The following is a 17,763-nucleotide window of genomic DNA, read 5'->3' as shown; positions in this document are numbered from 1 at the left end:
CCTGCCTTCTAGTATACCAGCAGTGAGGCAGCGAGTCCCCTCGCAGCCGAGCGCATCGGGCCAGTGGACACATGTTCGCTTGCCACAGGTTCTACTCCCACTCGTTTGGTGGCATGGACTCACTAACCAAGTGGGAATTCCGGGGGTGGGGGTGGTTGTTGGATGTCGGTATTCCAGCGTCGTATCCTGTATGCTAGGATCCCGACCTCTGGCATTTTGATTGCATCCCGTTCTGTGATATGGGAGAACATCCAATATCTCAAGGGCATAAATAGAAGTGTGTGAACAGTGCCGTCGCACAAAGCCTAGAGCTCTATGGGCAGCACTGGCGCTGCCACACGGCCCTAGGTTCTGCATGTAGGGAGCCGAAATGCTGCGTCAGTGCCGCCTGTAACGTTCTTTGGACACTACAGTCAGCCAACCTGCCATGAGTACAGGTGCAGAGCGTCTAGTGCTGCAGATGCCCTGGGCACTGCTGCACTTCCGGGTGTTGAATTTTGCTGCTTTTCATGTGTGACATCATGTGCAAAGGGGGCAGGGCAGCCACAGGGCACATTAAAGCCATGTTATGGCTCTGGTTATACTGCATAGTCATGTAGCAAAAATAGACAGAATTGCAGATTTTTTCAGGAAGAGGTGGCAGAAAACATGACATTCGGTAGAGCATGTACGGCTGAAAGAGTGTAACATTATTTTGAGTGATACTCTGCTGCTTAGTTTAGTGGTTCCCAAACTGGAGACTGTGGCACCATGGGGTGCCAAGTGACACTTGCAGAGGAGCCAAGGGTTGGTGATTCAGGATCAAATCAAATTATTTATTGCTCATTTGATAGTCAAAAACAGTGGTGGTGGTGGTGGTGGTGGCTGCCTTCTTATGTGGACAAACAGAAGCACAACCCTGTCCACCACATAACCGAACCTAAGGATGACATGTAAACAAAATTTGCTTAATTCAATAATTCTTTTCAGAAATTGTCAGTAAGAAACATTTGGCCTAAGGGTGCCATGAAACTGGTACTCTAAGGTGCTGTGATTTAAGAAAGTTTAGGAACCACTGGCATAGAAGATTTAACAAGCATATTCCTTGTTATGCTGTCTAGATGGACGTTAGTGCACTGCAACTCCCATAATATGTACTTAATGTTATTTTTTGTGTAGTCTGGAGCTCTCACAAAACTGTCAAATATTTAAATTAAGTAGACAATGTGAACCTGAAAGCAGGCAAACTATTTTATAGGCAAATATAGGCGGAGACATGGGTGAAAACAAACAAGTGAAGAGGTAGAAAGGGGACAAGCATGGCGGGAAGAGAGAAGCTTCTGCTGCCAACAGATCTTCACAGGTCAAAAGATGTTCCAACCAGTCCTTCATGCTACTTTTGTATTACGAGTTTAGGGCCTGCTTCAGCAGCAATTGCAAATGTGTGAACGCATGCAATAAGTGATTATTGGCACAATGCGCACGCGCACAAAACAAAAAAGAGTAAATGCTCACACGAGAACTGTTGCCAGCGTGCTTGAACACAAGAGTGATAGGTAAAACAATCGCTATGTCATTACCACAGCACAACGAATAAGTGGCGTGTTATTACATTTTTAATTATTTTATAAAGTAAATGTCCACATAATAATATATTTATAAAAATAATGGATTGAAACATTTATACAGTGGGTTGTTAAATAATTTACATTTATAACTACCCTTTTGCTCCAAAAAATTTAATTAAATAAATCAACATAACAAAAACAATCTGAAGTAACACATTCACATTGTATGATGCAAGCAGTTTAAAACAATCATTTTATTCACCATCCACACTTTCAAAGTCTAATTGATTGATAATTGCATTAAGGTACCCATACATCAGCAATCAGTTGGAGCAATTTGGCGTTTTGCAGATGATTGAGTAAAATAAATCTGCACTGTATGGGGTTCTCAGATTGGAGCTTCCAACCAAAAAGTGATTAGGATTGTTAAATTAGGTTGTCCAACATGTTGGATTTCACAGATCAATTGGGGCTGTAGATTGCTAGTGTATGGTAACCATCAGCAGATTTGCAACCGTTACTAGTAAAATGATGAGCTTTTCAAGATTGGCAGATCTGTATTTGCTGAAAATGAACTGCAAATCACTGAAAAATGTCTGTAATGTATGCTTTGAGATTTAGGGAATCTTTATATCTGTGAAAAATCTCAGAATCTACAAATGTTTTTTGTGATTGCTGATATACAGTATGGGGTCCTTTAGTTCACTGCGGAATCTGCAACTGTGCATTTGCCTTGCAAAACCATTGAATTGCTAGTACTGCGTGATGTTGCATATTTGCACGAATGCATTCTGCTATGTGTTTATGGCTTTGTGAGAGCTAGGTGGGTTCTACAGTGTGCATACACACAGTGTAGTTTGCAGTTACAATTAGGGGTTTGGCTTGGTAAGTGCAGATTTTAACATTTACTGTTGCAAACCGGTTGCGTGTGATCATAAGTGCGATGGCTCCTGAATCAGGCCCTTATTCTTTAAGATACTGGTTAGATGCTACGGATCTCAGCCTTTCCCAGGCTGTAGATTAAGTGAATTTACACCTTTTGAAGTTCTGGGGCCAAATGTAATAGGGTGAGAGTTTCAGAAAGTGAGAGATTTGGTAAGGTTTTGCAGTTTTTTTTAAAGTGACAATCATTTACACAGCAAGATCAACCTGGTTATGCAGTGTAAATGTTTGCCACTTAAAAGAAAAACTGAAAAACCTTACCAAATCTCTCACTTTCTGAAACTCTCACTCTATTACATCTGGCCCATGGTCTCTAACATATGCATGCATAGAAGCAGAGACAGTTGCCCAGACTTGGGGACATGCCCCTTTTGCCTGTAATGAGGGGACTCACATGGTACTGTGCTATTTGATAATGTTCTATTCCTAAAGGCCACTTTGAAGTTTTCTATTCCTGTTGTTCTGATTCCCGTTACCAACCTCTGACTTTGTTTAAAATTCCCTTCTGTCTCTGTGCACTGCCCTACCATACTCGGGATTGTATATTGGACTTGTTTCTGCCTTATTCTTGTCGCTTATCATCTTCCTGCGTGTGTACAATGCCCAGAGTGTCTGATCACGAGTTCTGCTACAGTATTAGAGATGAGCGGGTTCGGTTTCTCTGAATCCGAACCCGCCAGAACTTCATGGTTTTTTTCACGGGTCCGAGCAGACTCGGATCTTCCCGCCTTGCTCGGTTAACCCGAGCGCGCCCGAACGTCATCATGACGCTGTCGGATTCTCGCGAGGCTCGGATTCTATCGCGAGACTCGGATTCTATATAAGGAGCCGCGCGTTGCCGCCATTTTCACACGTGCATTGAGATTGATAGGGAGAGGACGTGGCTGGCGTCCTCTCCATTTAGATTATAAGAGACTGAGAGAGATTTACTGGAGCTGACTAGGAGGAGTACTGTTACTGTAGAAGTGTAGAGACTGAGTGGAGAGAGTTTACTAGTGAGGACAGTGCAGTTTACTTTATAATCCGTTCTCTGCCTGAAAAAAGCGATACACAGCACACAGTGACTCAGTCACATACCATATCTGTGTGCACTGCTCAGGCTCAGGCCAGTGTGCTGCATCATCTATTATCTATATATAAAATATTATATATATCTGTCTGACTGCTCAGCTCACACAGCTTATAATTGTGGGGGAGACTGGGGAGCACTACTGCAGTGCCAGTTATAGGTTATAGCAGGAGCCAGGAGTACATAATATATTATATAGTGAGTGACCACCAGACACACAGTGCAGTTTATTTAATATATCCGTTCTCTGCCTGAAAAAAGCGATACACACAGTGACTCAGTCAGTCACATACCATATCTGTGTGCACTGCTCAGGCTCAGGCCAGTGTGCTGCATCATCTATTATCTATATATAATATTATATATATCTGTCTGACTGCTCAGCTCACACAGCTTATAATTGTGGGGGAGACTGGGGAGCACTACTGCAGTGCCAGTTATAGGTTATAGCAGGAGCCAGGAGTACATAATATATTATATAGTGAGTGACCACCAGACACACAGTGCAGTTTATTTAATATATCCGTTCTCTGCCTGAAAAAAGCGATACACACAGTGACTCAGTCAGTCACATACCATATCTGTGTGCACTGCTCAGGCTCAGGCCAGTGTGCTGCATCATCTATTATCTATATATAATATTATATATATCTGTCTGACTGCTCAGCTCACACAGCTTATAATTGTGAGGGAGACTGGGGAGCACTACTGCAGTGCCAGTTATAGGTTATAGCAGGAGCCAGGAGTACATAATATATTATATAGTGAGTGACCACCAGACACACAGTGCAGTTTATTTAATATATCCGTTCTCTGCCTGAAAAAAGCGATACACACAGTGACTCAGTCAGTCACATACCATATCTGTGTGCACTGCTCAGGCTCAGGCCAGTGTGCTGCATCATCTATATATATTATATATCTGTCTGACTGCTCAGCTCACACAGCTTATAATTGTGGGGGAGACTGGAAAGCACTACTGCAGTGCCAGTTATAGGTTATAGCAGGAGCCAGGAGTACATATTATATTAAAATTAAACAGTGCACACTTTTGCTGCAGGAGTGCCACTGCCAGTGTGACTGACCAGTGACCTGACCACACTGACCACCAGTATAGTTAGTAGTATACTTATATTGTGATTGCCTGAAAAAGTTAAACACTCGTCGTGTGACTTCACTTGTGTGTTTTTTTTTTTTTTATTCTATAAAAATAAAACTCATTCTGCTGACAGACAGTGTCCAGCAGGTCCGTCATTATATAATATATAATATATACCTGTCCGGCTGCAGTAGTGATATATATATATTTTTTATATCATTTATCATCCAGTCGCAGCAGACACAGTACGGTAGTTCACGGCTGTGGCTACCTCTGTGTCTCTGCACTCGGCAGGCAGTCCGTCCATAATTGTAATACCACCTAACCGTGGATTTTTTTCATTCTTCTTTATACATACATAGTTACATAGACATCTTCTCTTTATCAACCAGTCTATATTAGCTGCAGACACAGTACAGTACGGTAGTTCACGGCTGTGGCTACCTCTGTGTCTGCACTCGGCAGGCAGTCCGTCCATAATTGTATACCACCTAACCGTGGTTTTTTTTCATTCTTCTTTATACATACATAGTTACATAGACATCTTCTCTTTATCAACCAGTCTATATTAGCTGCAGACACAGTACAGTACGGTAGTTCACGGCTGTGGCTACCTCTGTGTCTGCACTCGGCAGGCAGTCCGTCCATAATTGTATACCACCTAACCGTGGATTTTTTTCAGTCTTCTTTATACATACATAGTTACATAGACATCTTCTCTTTATCAACCAGTCTATATTAGCTGCAGACACAGTACAGTACGGTAGTTCACGGCTGTGGCTACCTCTGTGTCTGCAGTCGGCAGGCAGTCCATAATTGTATACTAGTATACATCTCCATTGTTTACCTGAGGTGCCTTTTAGTTGTGCCTATTAAAATATGGAGAACAAAAATGTTGAGGTTCCAAAATTAGGGAAAGATCAAGATCCACTTCCACCTCGTGCTGAAGCTGCTGCCACTAGTCATGGCCGAGACGATGAAATGCCAGCAACGTCGTCTGCCAAGGCCGATGCCCAATGTCATAGTACAGAGCATGTCAAATCCAAAACACCAAATATCAGAAAAAAAAGGACTCCAAAACCTAAAATAAAATTGTCGGAGGAGAAGCGTAAACTTGCCAATATGCCATTTACCACACGGAGTGGCAAGGAACGGCTGAGGCCCTGGCCTATGTTCATGGCTAGTGGTTCAGCTTCACATGAGGATGGAAGTACTCAGCCTCTCGCTAGAAAAATGAAAAGACTCAAGCTGGCAAAAGCAGCACAGCAAAGAACTGTGCATTCTTCGAAATCCCAAATCCACAAGGAGAGTCCAATTGTGTCGGTTGCGATGCCTGACCTTCCCAACACTGGACGTGAAGAGCATGCGCCTTCCACCATTTGCACGCCCCCTGCAAGTGCTGGAAGGAGCACCCGCAGTCCAGTTCCTGATAGTCAGATTGAAGATGTCAGTGTTGAAGTACACCAGGATGAGGAGGATATGGGTGTTGCTGGCGCTGGGGAGGAAATTGACCAGGAGGATTCTGATGGTGAGGTGGTTTGTTTAAGTCAGGCACCCGGGGAGACACCTGTTGTCCGTGGGACGAATATGGCCGTTGACATGCCAGGTGAAAATACCAAAAAAATCAGCTCTTCGGTGTGGAGGTATTTCACCAGAAATGCGGACAACAGGTGTCAAGCCGTGTGTTCCCTTTGTCAAGCTGTAATAAGTAGGGGTAAGGACGTTAACCACCTCGGAACATCCTCCCTTATACGTCACCTGCAGCGCATTCATAATAAGTCAGTGACAAGTTCAAAAACTTTGGGTGACAGCGGAAGCAGTCCACTGACCAGTAAATCCCTTCCTCTTGTAACCAAGCTCACGCAAACCACCCCACCAACTCCCTCAGTGTCAATTTCCTCCTTCCCCAGGAATGCCAATAGTCCTGCAGGCCATGTCACTGGCAATTCTGACGAGTCCTCTCCTGCCTGGGATTCCTCCGATGCATCCTTGCGTGTAACGCCTACTGCTGCTGGCGCTGCTGTTGTTGCCGCTGGGAGTCGATGGTCATCCCAGAGGGGAAGTCGTAAGCCCACTTGTACTACTTCCAGTAAGCAATTGACTGTTCAACAGTCCTTTGCGAGGAAGATGAAATATCACAGCAGTCATCCTACTGCAAAGCGGATAACTGAGGCCTTGACAACTATGTTGGTGTTAGACGTGCGTCCGGTATCCGCCGTTAGTTCACAGGGAACTAGACAATTTATTGAGGCAGTGTGCCCCCGTTACCAAATACCATCTAGGTTCCACTTCTCTAGGCAGGCGATACCGAGAATGTACACGGACGTCAGAAAAAGACTCACCAGTGTCCTAAAAACTGCAGTTGTACCCAATGTCCACTTAACCACGGACATGTGGACAAGTGGAGCAGGGCAGGGTCAGGACTATATGACTGTGACAGCCCACTGGGTAGATGTATGGACTCCCGCCGCAAGAACAGCAGCGGCGGCACCAGTAGCAGCATCTCGCAAACGCCAACTCTTTCCTAGGCAGGCTACGCTTTGTATCACCGCTTTCCAGAATACGCACACAGCTGAAAACCTCTTACGGCAACTGAGGAAGATCATCGCGGAATGGCTTACCCCAATTGGACTCTCCTGTGGATTTGTGGCATCGGACAACGCCAGCAATATTGTGTGTGCATTAAATATGGGCAAATTCCAGCACGTCCCATGTTTTGCACATACCTTGAATTTGGTGGTGCAGAATTTTTTAAAAAACGATAGGGGCGTGCAAGAGATGCTGTCGGTGGCCAGAAGAATTGCGGGACACTTTCGGCGTACAGGCACCACGTACAGAAGACTGGAGCACCACCAAAAACTACTGAACCTGCCCTGCCATCATCTGAAGCAAGAAGTGGTAACGAGGTGGAATTCAACCCTCTATATGCTTCAGAGGATGGAGGAGCAGCAAAAGGCCATTCAAGCCTATACAATTGAGCACGATATAGTAGGTGGAATGCACCTGTCTCAAGCGCAGTGGAGAATGATTTCAACGTTGTGCAAGGTTCTGATGCCCTTTGAACTTGCCACACGTGAAGTCAGTTCAGACACTGCCAGCCTGAGTCAGGTCATTCCCCTCATCAGGCTTTTGCAGAAGAAGCTGGAGACATTGAAGGAGGAGCTAACACGGAGCGATTCCGCTAGGCATGTGGGACTTGTGGATGGAGCCCTTAATTCGCTTAACAAGGATTCACGGGTGGTCAATCTGTTGAAATCAGAGCACTACATTTTGGCCACCGTGCTCGATCCTAGATTTAAAGCCTACCTTGGATCTCTCTTTCCGGCAGACACAAGTCTGCTGGGGTTGAAAGACCTGCTGGTGACAAAATTGTCAAGTCAAGCGGAACGCGACCTGTCAACATCTCCTCCTTCACATTCTCCCGCAACTGGGGGTGCGAGGAAAAGGCTCAGAATTCCGAGCCCACCCGCTGGCGGTGATGCAGGGCAGTCTGGAGCGACTGCTGATGCTGACATCTGGTCCGGACTGAAGGACCTGACAACGATTACGGACATGTCGTCTACTGTCACTGCATATGATTCTCTCAACATTGATAGAATGGTGGAGGATTATATGAGTGACCGCATCCAAGTAGGCACGTCACACAGTCCGTACTTATACTGGCAGGAAAAAGAGGCAATTTGGAGGCCCTTGCACAAACTGGCTTTATTCTACCTAAGTTGCCCTCCCACAAGTGTGTACTCCGAAAGAGTGTTTAGTGCCGCCGCTCACCTTGTCAGCAATCGGCGTACGAGGTTACATCCAGAAAATGTGGAGAAGATGATGTTCATTAAAATGAATTATAATCAATTCCTCCGCGGAGACATTGACCAGCAGCAATTGCCTCCACAAAGTACACAGGGAGCTGAGATGGTGGATTCCAGTGGGGACGAATTGATAATCTGTGAGGAGGGGGATGTACACGGTGATATATCGGAGGGTGAAGATGAGGTGGACATCTTGCCTCTGTAGAGCCAGTTTGTGCAAGGAGAGATTAATTGCTTCTTTTTTGGGGGGGGTCCAAACCAACCCGTCATATCAGTCACAGTCGTGTGGCAGACCCTGTCACTGAAATGATGGGTTGGTTAAAGTGTGCATGTCCTGTTTTGCTTATACAACATAAGGGTGGGTGGGAGGGCCCAAGGACAATTCCATCTTGCACCTCTTTTTTCTTTTCTTTTTCTTTGCATCATGTGCTGATTGGGGAGGGTTTTTTGGAAGGGACATCCTGCGTGACACTGCAGTGCCACTCCTAGATGGGCCCGGTGTTTGTGTCGGCCACTAGGGTCGCTAATCTTACTCACACAGTCAGCTACCTCATTGCGCCTCTTTTTTTCTTTGCGTCATGTGCTGTTTGGGGAGGGTTTTTTGGAAGGGACATCCTGCGTGACACTGCAGTGCCACTCCTAGATGGGCCCGGTGTTTGTGTCGGCCACTAGGGTCGCTAATCTTACTCACACAGCTACCTCATTGCGCCTCTTTTTTTCTTTGCATCATGTGCTGTTTGGGGAGGGTTTTTTGGAAGGGACATCCTGCGTGACACTGCAGTGCCACTCCTAGATGGGCCCGGTGTTTGTGTCGGCCACTAGGGTCGCTAATCTTACTCACACAGCTACCTCATTGCGCCTCTTTTTTTCTTTGCGTCATGTGCTGTTTGGGGAGGGTTTTTTGGAAGGGCCATCCTGCGTGACACTGCAGTGCCACTCCTAGATGGGCCCGGTGTTTGTGTCGGCCACTAGGGTCGCTAATCTTACTCACACAGCTACCTCATTGCGCCTCTTTTTTTCTTTGCGTCATGTGCTGTTTGGGGAGGGTTTTTTGGAAGGGACATCCTGCGTGACACTGCAGTGCCACTCCTAGATGGGCCCGGTGTTTGTGTCGGCCACTAGGGTCGCTTATCTTACTCACACAGCGACCTCTGTGCAAATTTTAGGACTAAAAATAATATTGTGAGGTGTGAGGTATTCAGAATAGACTGAAAATGAGTGTAAATTATGGTTTTTGAGGTTAATAATACTTTGGGATCAAAATGACCCCCAAATTCTATGATTTAAGCTGTTTTTTAGTGTTTTTTGAAAAAAACACCCGAATCCAAAACACACCCGAATCCGACAAAAAAAATTCGGTGAGGTTTTGCCAAAACGCGCTCGAACCCAAAACACGGCCGCGGAACCGAACCCAAAACCAAAACACAAAACCCGAAAAATTTCAGGCGCTCATCTCTATACAGTATGCAGTCTTTAAACAGGTGAGCAGCATCTATAAATCTGTTGCTCAAGCATGTTGTCATTACCTGTCTCTGCCACAGGGCAGAGTATTGCGATACTGTATACATTTTTCATACTTCATTGTACAAGCACTGCTGTTTTGATCTAGAAGCGGCAGTCCATCCTGCCAAATGCCTTCTCTGCATCTATTGATAATAGTACTATTGTCTGGTTTCTAGAGAGGGAGACATTATGAATAAGACTGATTACATGTTATAATATGGTCTTTTGACCAGGGACAAACGTGATCTATTGCTGATGGATAATGTACAGGGTTACTATAAAAGAAACAGACACTTTCAATATTTTATTTAAACCAAAGCATTATTGATATAGGCAAAATATGGATATATGACAAAAAGCCCCCATACATCAGCTTTCCCGAAAAAAAAATATTGTATATTCTGAGATTTTTTTCCCACATTTAAAGATTCCCCAATCCAGCAATCTGCGCCCAGTATACTGACAGCGAAACCCTGCCTGCTGTTATACCAGCAGCGAGGCAGAGAGTCTCCTCTGCGCCCATGCATTACAGATATTTTTCAGTGATTTTCAATCTTGAAAAACTCATTCGTTTAGTAGAAACGGTCTACAAATCTGCTGATTGTTACCATACTGTACATTAGCAATCTACAGACTCAATTACTCTGTGAAATCCAACATGTCGGACAACCTGATTTAACAATCCCAATCGATTTTTGGTCTGAATGAGCGATCTGCGAGCCTCATACAGTGCAGATTTATTTACGCAGTCATCTGCAAAACACCAAATTTCTCCAACTGATTGCTGATGTATAGGGGGCTTTAGTTACAAATGTTTTGTGCGTGAGCCTTTTGTCACACGACAGATATCAACACGATAATCCAATTCGTCTGCTATGGAATCTGCAATTCTAAACTTGCATTTTTTGTCGACTTCTTAGGGCTGCACATTGGGGTGGGTCGAAAAAACTTTTTTTGAGGACTGAATTCTAATAGTGTGGAAAAGTTGCCTCTTTGGGTTAATAAAACATGTAAAAAATTTCAGCTCGATCAGTTAATATCTTCTGTCAGAAGCAGAGGCCAGAATTTGGGAACTTCTCATAAAACAGCACAAAAATTGCAATTGCCAGGATACTGCCGCAATTCAGGCTGGGCTAGAGATGTGTTGGGACTTGTGCTTATGACTACCGTCAGTCACTCCCCTACCAGCTAATTGTAGAGAGGCTGAAATGCTACCACACTACACGCCGTGCTAGAGACATGTTTGGACCTGCGCTTGCAACTTGTGTTTGACACTTTTGACTGCCAGCACACATCAGCCTATTTGTCATTCTCTTTTGTGGATTCATACTTCAACAGTTCTGTGGCAATAGCATTCAGGTGTTCTTGGGGTAGAGATGTTTTGTCCTGCTTGCTACTAGTTACTGCGTACTTGTATGATTATTGCAAGTAACCATGGCTCTGTCCAAAGTTTCATTATGCCAGACATTTGATTGCCCCCTATTTGGCCACTCAAAAGATTCAGGACGGGATGTATTAAGGGAAAAATGTGGTAAAATCCCCATTTTGGGGGTTTTACCGCATTTTCAAATGTACTAAGACCCCACCGCTGGGTTTAAGGTGCCGGGGGTATCGCCATCTTTTGATGGTGATACCCTATAGAAGCATCACACCGCCACCTGCGCCGCTCGCGATGACATCCCACACCCTGCTCCCCCTCATCCTTGCAGCACAGCCTTGTCTCCTTTTGGCTGCAGGGGGGAGAAGGAGGAGCCCGGGGACTCCCAGCACATGTCACCTCCCGGGGCTGGGAGGTGACGGAAGCTGCCACAAACCCTCTCCTGCAGACCATCACTGATCGCAGAACACCCCTGGCATCGCTTTGTGATACTAAAAGCATATGTTAGTACATATGCGATTAGCATCGTTGCGATGACCCGCCCTCAGTGTCCTCTCAGCTTCCCACTTATGAGGACATCTGTAGATGTTGTTTCCATGAAAGATGAAGTCTGGGTATTGAGTGACAATGTCAAATTTCACCTTTAAACGTAAGCTATATACTTATTATGGACTAAGTACGCAATTGGCGCAGTGAGTACCGTAAGGGTACGCACTTAGCGTAGCAGACGCTAGGCCGTGGGCGCGAGACACGAGCGGCACAGACGCTTACAGAATGATATACAGTAAACCTTAAGTAATGAAACAGTGTAAGGATATGCTTATACTTTAAACCTTAGCAGCAAAGCACTATACCTTTAAACTTTAAGTAGCGCTGGTGATACAAAATATCAGCAGTGCATACACCTTAACAATGCTTATACACCTTAACAATGCTTATACACCTTAAACAGGTTAAACCACTTTAAAAAACCCTGGCAGGAAAGTGACAACACAGCACTGATTTGTATTTGAAAACCACATGGTTCTAAGGCCACTGTGGATAGATTCTAATAAAAGGTTAAACAATACATATCATACATTACAAACTAACATCAAAATCTAACACAATAACAGAGAATAACATGAGCAATGGCGAACAAAATGGCTACAGAGAAATATACATACATGGGGATGATTCGCAAGCGCGTCCTGGATTCCAGCCCTCAGCATTCAAAGAGAAAGCCTTTTGAGAGAGTGAGTGACTGGACAGGCAATGGTGGTCTTTATATACACAGCATACAGTAACAATACAATGGTCCCTATAATCTCATGGTTCATTGGACACAGGAATGTGTCTCTGCATTATAACAAAAGGTCATAGGTGGGTTCGAACAGGTGGGCTGTGTCTTTCTCCAACTGCTCAGGTGGGAGGTATCCTCAGGATTCCCCCCGCATGTGTAATAAACAGCAAAATACAATTAATGTCCATAAACTACTTTTGTACATAACTATACGCAGGAGTGAGCGATCTTTTCCTAACTAACACCGAAATGTTACCCTTAAAATACTCTACAGCTGGATACTAGACACCACCGTTCAACCTTTATCTGACCCTTCCTATCATGCAAAGAGGAATCTCTCTGTCCAAGAACCGTTTAAACTAAACATACTTGCACATTGTTAAGGGGAATATTATCTATAAAACACACTATATGGGTTAAATATGCTATGATCGAGTCACCCGCTACACGCTCACAAACCCTACCGTAAATGCGCATACCACGCGCCAAAGCGCACGGCCGTAGAAGCTCTTTTACGCAATGTGCGAATATGCGCACGCACGGCAGGGCATGTGCACGCGCAGCGGGCATGTGCATGGGGTTAGTACAAGGCATGTGATTCATGATATTTTTCGACTTTGACAGTCCACCCTTTGGCAGTCAACAATAACTGCCACTATCTAAACAATTTAAGCAGAAAAATATATATTACCATGAAATACCTTATTATGATTGGGAGTAGGGAGGAGAGGAGAAGGTGGGAAATGTATGACCTAGTGAGATAGTAAAAAGCATGTATGTATGAAATCCATGTCTGAGGGGTCATGTATCATCGTGCCGTACATGTTCTAAAAATAAGCTTCGAGGTATTGCGAAGTATACATTGAATCCTTCTTATCCCGTATTAAGGGTCTGTAAGTGGGCTAACAAACTCTACCGAGCTCTTTTCGGCTTTTTTAGTTCCAACAAATGGGGTGCACATTAGTTGATGATACATGAAGGGGAGAATATGTGAGTGCTAATATATGTGCCTATATCACCTGTCGACTATGTGTTCCACTACCTGAAGATAAAAGAGATGAAGATAAGAAACATGCGTTATAAATGCATTCGTATGATTATATATATATATATATATGGTCGTCCTTGGGCGTCTGTTGGAGTCTTGTTGATGTCTTGTTGAAGTCTTGTCCGGATTGCTGTATCTTTGCTGTGTGGCAAGCAAAGCTCTTCAAGTGTTCATAAAAATTAAAGTCTCTAAGGGTTCATCAATTGTCGGTGAAATAGTTCATCAATGGTCTGTATAATGGGTCATCAAATTCTTCTTCCGAGTGGATGTCTTTTTACCTTGGAGAAAAACAAAGGAGAAACGGGTGAAAGAAACGGACCGTGGAATCACATCTTATCACAGCATTGTCTCGATTGATGGGTCATAAATTAAACTAGTTGTTGTTACAATGCCCTCGCTCCTCAAACTCATCAATTTGGTACTTCGCTTGCAATTCATTAAAATTCGAACACATCTGAATATCAGACCAATCATTATGACAACTCCTAGGATACATAAGAGAAATTTTCCTACAGCAACGATAACATTTTGAGCCAATTCTCCTAAACCTGAGAACCAATTGCGTGGGTTCAACCATGATACCCAGCCGGTCAGTTCATTACCCACAGAAGTAAGGGTAAGGTTGTGTCTCCTTCGGAACTCCCACTTCAATTGCAAGATATCGTCCATCTTTTGATCTATGACCTCTGTTGGGTCCTCAGTGCTGTTTGTGATATATGTACAACACTTCACACCATACTGAGTTGCTAGGGTGACACAATACCCGCCTGTCACCGCTGTGATGTAATTTAGAACCATCCTGTGCTGGATCAGTTCCGTTTTGTAAGCTTGCAATTCTCTCCCAGTATACCTGAAGGTGTCATCATACATCTCGGTGATATTGTCTATCAGGTTCGCTGGCGCGGTAATATACCTAAAATTTATAACTCCTCTGGCGGTACGGGTGATATCTAGCGCGAGCAGGAGTTGAATCCCGGTGGATTCGTGGATCAAATCAGAGGCTGCATGCTCTGTCCTATCTATAAGGTGTCTCTTTACAATGTGTTCGTAATGGGTGTGAGTGTAAGGAGCTTGAGCATTGCGGTGAACGTCTTTCATTCTATCATGGGTAATGGTCATTACTTCCGGTAACACTCTTCCATTGTAACACAATCCCTCTGAGTTTGGGGCAAGCCACTTATACGCCTTCCTCCCACATATGAAATATGCATCATCGGGGAGGACATATGGGACAGAAAATGACATCACCATATTACAAACCTTCCAGGTGAAAAATCCTATCCCTAACTCTCTCATCTGTCTAGTACACGTATCAGGTTGTATGATATGCGCACAGTATCCTGGTGATACTTCTCCAACTCGCATGGGCCTACTTCCTAGAGTGTACCTATACTGGAAATATCTCCCACTGTTGGCAGTTTGGCGTATAAGCTCTGAATCTACGGGCATTCTATCGGCTCTGTGTGAGAATGTCATGGTTTGGTTGTTCCATGTCACCTCCCAATTTCCCGGCTTTCGGGGATTGGAAATGTTAAAACATATTAAGGACCTATCCACATGATATTGGTGGAGCTTCAAACTAGGAGGCCTAGAAATATTAAATTTCTTGTCCACCGGTCTCCCACCCCTTAATTCCTCATCTATCGTTAAAGAGTATGGCACTAGTCCTGACTTTCTATGACCTTGAGGTACTTGTGAGCACACCCAGCATTCCGTTTGGTTTAAAACCTTCCCCACTAATGAGTGATAGTCACTCAATGGATGACGGTCTATATTGATATTAATGCTGGACTGACATCTTTGGATGCACCCGTCCTCAACTATGTTGTCACAATTTCTACAGATACAATTCTCTTCAGCTAACAATCCTTCACAATGTCTGTTAGTGTCATGGCTACCAGATCGTTTTCTGATACTCGCCTTTGCTCGGTGATTGTGTTGCTCTTGGAATTCTACGAATCCATCCTGATCATCAGAACCCATTCCAGATCCTTTCTCAATCTCTCTGATACTCTCACCGAAACAGACTGCTCTGGTCAACAACAGGGTCAACAGGAAAACACGGGATGCAGTCTCTTGGGGCAAGTCCATCTTGCAGGAGGAGAAAGAAAGAGTTGTAATGGGGGTACAGAAAATAATTGAAGGGAAAGAAAAATGTTACGATAATTGTCCTATAGTCTTGTTGTTCTTCTTGCTCAGATGTCGTCTCAACAGTGCTGTCTCTCAGCCTTCCCAAAACGAACACTCCAGTGATACGATATTCTTTCCAAATCAGCGATATTTCTGTAAGGAGCATAAATCTTGCATTATTATTTGTCTAACTGTTGTGTGACATACCATCCGTAAAACATGAAAGAACAAAAGAGAGAGAACAATAGAAAAAAAAACCAGTCAGATTTCCGTTCACCATCAGGCTGTCACACCAACATGTCCCTCGGTATCTCTGCACAGTCTCCCCCCACCAGTATTTCCACTCTCCACCCTCTGTGCGTGGCCAGGCACAATGATGCTGGTAAGATATACTGGGGTTGGGTAGACCTCTGAGAAGACCAAATAGACATGTGACGTTTGAGCTGTACTGAACGTCAGAGGAAACATTTAAAGATAATCACAGAGTCTACCTGGCCGCCCTTGTGTCTACAAGGAATGACCTACCAATTACATCGACTGTAAACTCAGGCTTACTATCAAGGCTAACAATTAACTTCACTGGCTGCAGACTACAGGTGCGGCCCAAAATTTTTCCTATATGATCCCTGATTACAATTACGTGTGTTATATAGTGTGTCATAACTTTGCTCGTGTTCTTGTCTAGGAGGTCTGACTTTATGTGTGCTGTTACAGTTGCTGGCATAATGCCCTTCCCTTTTACACAGATAACAAACCCTTGGCTTCCTCCATGTGCCAGGGGCCTGGGGTTTTGGTCGATTTGATGCCTCTTCTAGTGCTTGGATGCTCATCACCATCAACCGCTCTCCCTGTGCTTCCCTGGTTCTTTGGATATTACGGTCATGTTTGATAGCGGACTCTCTTAATGCAGCCACCGAGATACCTCTCCAGTTAGGTTGAGTGGTCTGTACCCTTGTTCTCAACACTTCTTTTAAACCTTCCATTAATACGGACACCGCTACCTCTCTATGATGTACACTTTCCTCAATGTCCGCGATCCCAGTGTATCTAGCCATTTCCTCTAATGCTCGATGGAAATAATCAGAAGCAGTTTCACCTTCTTTTTGTCTAATGGAGAAAATTTTATTCCACTTGACAACAGTTGGGAAATATACTCCTAATTGCAGGTTTATCTGTTTAACATTCTCCTGATTGTATTCCTCAGTGAGAGGTACTTCTGCGTCTAACTTACAATCAGTGATGAATTTCGCAGGGTCAATATTGGAGGGTAGACATGCCCTCAGCAATGTCCGCCAATCTTTATTATGGGGTTCGGCGGCGTTTCCTAGTTCTTTAATAAACCTTTGGCATGTGGCTAGATCTTTCCTGGGATCAGGAAATTCAGACATACAGTAATTGTCCTTAATTCTGTCCGGGACCAGGGGCAATGCATTGCAATGTTCCTGACGGGAGTGACTCCCAGAGCGTCAGTCTGTCCATTTGGGACTGCAATCACCCTGACAGGATTAAGTTCAACTACATCATCTTGTGTTGACTCTACAATGTATGGTGCAATTGTCTGTGCATAATATACAATACCGTACTTACCTGTGGACACGACCTCACCTGACCCTCCGTTAGGGGGTTTTACTACTGCCTTTACCGATTGGGCCGTGCCCACCCGGGTGTCTCGTATGATAGCTGCTGGAGAAAATGCCGACATCGTGCTGGGCTCACTTTCTTGCTTGTAATCCTGAGGGAAGTTTAACATGGGGTGCAACTTGCACGGGTTAGAATTTGTACATTTATCAGTTTTACTCCTATCGTTATTAACACATTTATTACGCTTACTCTTATTATCATTAATACATTTATTAAGTGCACTATTATCATCATATCCCAGTATGCCATTCTCTGTAGCCATTGTTTCTCCAGTTGCCATCAGTTTCCTGCCAGTGTTGGAACCAGCTATGTAAGCTA

The sequence above is a fragment of the Pseudophryne corroboree genome, chromosome 2, assembly GCF_028390025.1.
Source record: "Pseudophryne corroboree isolate aPseCor3 chromosome 2, aPseCor3.hap2, whole genome shotgun sequence".
NCBI classification, from domain to species: domain Eukaryota; kingdom Metazoa; phylum Chordata; class Amphibia; order Anura; family Myobatrachidae; genus Pseudophryne; species Pseudophryne corroboree.
This window is presented reverse-complemented; position numbering follows the sequence as displayed.